Source organism: Bidens hawaiensis, unplaced genomic scaffold, assembly GCF_021521415.1.
Source record: "Bidens hawaiensis isolate Kalapana, Puna unplaced genomic scaffold, B.hawaiensis_p1.1 tig00024015_1, whole genome shotgun sequence".
Lineage (NCBI taxonomy): Eukaryota > Viridiplantae > Streptophyta > Magnoliopsida > Asterales > Asteraceae > Bidens > Bidens hawaiensis.
This window is the reverse complement of record NW_027493784.1, coordinates 178,998-181,599: the sequence shown is the minus strand read 5'-3', so window position 1 is coordinate 181,599 and position 2,602 is coordinate 178,998. Positions and strand designations below refer to the sequence as shown.

General features: G+C 43.4%; 1 pseudogene; it reads right to left on the bottom strand.

Moving 5' to 3' along the window:
• Window positions 1–498: 498 nt before the first annotated feature.
• LOC143568587 (cationic amino acid transporter 5 pseudogene) lies at window positions 499–2,393 on the bottom strand (annotated as a pseudogene).
• Window positions 2,394–2,602: the final 209 nt, after the last annotated feature.

Sequence of the window (2,602 nt, the reverse complement as noted above, 5' to 3'; positions counted from 1 at the left end):
GTGGAATATTGGGCAGACTCCATCTCTAGTGTAATGGGGATAAATTTTTTGATGTTTGATACGGTTTCAAGAAAAAGTGATGGCTGCTGGGGTAAGACATGGACTTGTGATACCATATTAGAAGAGTATTCACAATTCCCTCCTCTGCTTATTCTCATTTATCGGTATAAATAATTACATTGTATATCTGGTATGATTGTCTCCATAGCTACTACAATAATCTATTTGAAGCAATATATATCAAGTAATATAGTTTCTATAACTACAAGTCATCCCGGCACCATCTAGCAGTCATCGCACCACCACCATGCGACCTCCACCGTTACCACTACCATCATAACAATATAGCGAATATACCTGTTTTGATATTTTTTTTAAATCATTTCAACTTGACTTTATTTTGGTTATAACCTTTTCTGACAGAAACCAAATTAATAAACTTTTAAAATGACCCGTTTTAATCTGGACTCATTTTGTTTTAAAACCCGTATTAACCAAACTTGTTCCTACCCAAACCCCTTTTAATCCGTCACCCGAACTCACCCATTTTGTCGGTATACAAATATCATAGATCAATAAGCAGAATTGCATTCCATTATTATAATTATACATCCATCCATATAGCATTGAGTTACACTTGAGGTTCCTGATGTGCCATATCATAAGTGGCATGAAGACCAAACAAGACATAGTAAACCAACATAATCCCCGTGCATATTCCAAACCGAATAAAAGCCATATAACCCAACGACCCCATTAAAAACAAATTCGTCGCAATCGACAGTGAAGGAAGCCATGGAACTAATGGCACCCCCCACACTTTCGGCGTGCGTTGTTGCGGCAAAAGCAACGAAATCCCAAGTGTACCCATGAACCACAACGGGACAGTCACCGCATAACCAACCCAACCACTCGAGTCTAACCCCCAACTAGCCGATATCCCAATTGATGACAGTATTATGATCAACAAAAACCCGACTAGTTTCAATAAATTTGTACGCGGGGTCACCTCGTGTACATAATACCTTCTCACGATAAGTGCAACTGCCATCATCATGAACACAAAAAGCGTGCTCACGGATAATAAACTAGATAAAATGTCCAAACTCGAAAAGAAAGCAATGCACGCACTCGAGATAGTCACTAACAACGTCGCGTTTATTGGAGTTTTTGTTTTCGGATGGACTAAGGCGAACCATGGTGGAATCATGTGCGCTCTGGCAATATGAGTTATATACCGAGCTTGACCAAGCGCGCCAACCAATAGGACCGTGGTCATACCCTTGAGTGCACCTAGAGCCACTAAATACTTAGCCCATTTCATCCCAACCCTCTCAAACGCAATTGAATAAGCCGCATTCGGGTCAATGTCTGTGTATTTTTGCATCATGGTTAGCGAAAGCGCCATGAGGCAATAAATTACTGTAATAATCGACATCGATCCGAGCAGGCCTAGTGGTATGTCCCGAGACGGGTTCTTCGTTTCTTCCGCCATCGTCGCAATAGTGTCAAACCCTCCGTAAGCAAAATACACAATAGCCGCGGCTCGGAACACACCCTCGACACCAAAAGGCACGAACGGTTTCATATTGGAAGTGTCCGCGTGTAAAAACCCGGCGATGATCACAAACAAAATCACCGCCGTGTTGACCGCGGACGCGACCCAATTGAGAAATGACGTGTTGCGGGTACTACTCATCGCAATTGTGGCTGCGACCGCAAGCACGACAACCGCAATCGGGTCTAAAAGATTATACCCATCCGCGAGATCAGTATGTATTCGTAACGAATTCGGTTCATGGTTTAAAAGCGAGGTGAAGTACGAAGTCCACGCCCGGGCGACCGCTGCGCTGCCCACAATGCATTCGAGAAGAATGTTTCCCGCGGTAATGAAAGCCGCGAAGTCTCCGAGTTCGACTCGGAGGTACGCAAACGAGCCTCCGGCTACCGGAATCTCGATTGCGAATTCGGTGTAGCAAAAAACCGAAAGCATGGCTGAGAAACCCGAAGCAACGTATGACAAGACAATAGCGGGTCCCGCGTTTTTGCTGGCTTGTTGACCGGTGAGAACGAATATTCCAGCTCCAATGACTGCTCCAAACCCGAACCACATTAAGTCCCACCAGGTGAGGCAACGCTTCATGTCGTTTTCGCTTTGTTTTCGTAGTTTTTCGATCTCATCGGAGTCTTGAGAGCGGGTTAGAAGGCGGTTTTTGAAGCGGGGATATGTGCGGGATAAAGCGTGGCGGTAGGAAGACCAGTCCTGGAAAGATTGTTCCGGGAAGAAGTCTTGTTTGCTCCATCTCCAGTAGGATTGTGGCTGGACTTGGTCGTCATTCTTGTTTGCTATTATAATGTTTTCTGATGAAGACATTTTGAATGTATATTAAGTTGTGGTTACTGGTTAGTTTTATTGTGAAGACATTTTGCTATTATTGGTTGGAATGGAAACATAAAAGAAGATGAATGCTTTGGATGGTATGGAAACATAACATTGACTTAGAAAATGTTTAAATGCCATCTGTTTTCATTGGGTCACTCGACACTCGTTTTTCTAAATGGATGTGATGTGTGGCCATGACGTTTAAGGAAAAAAACATAT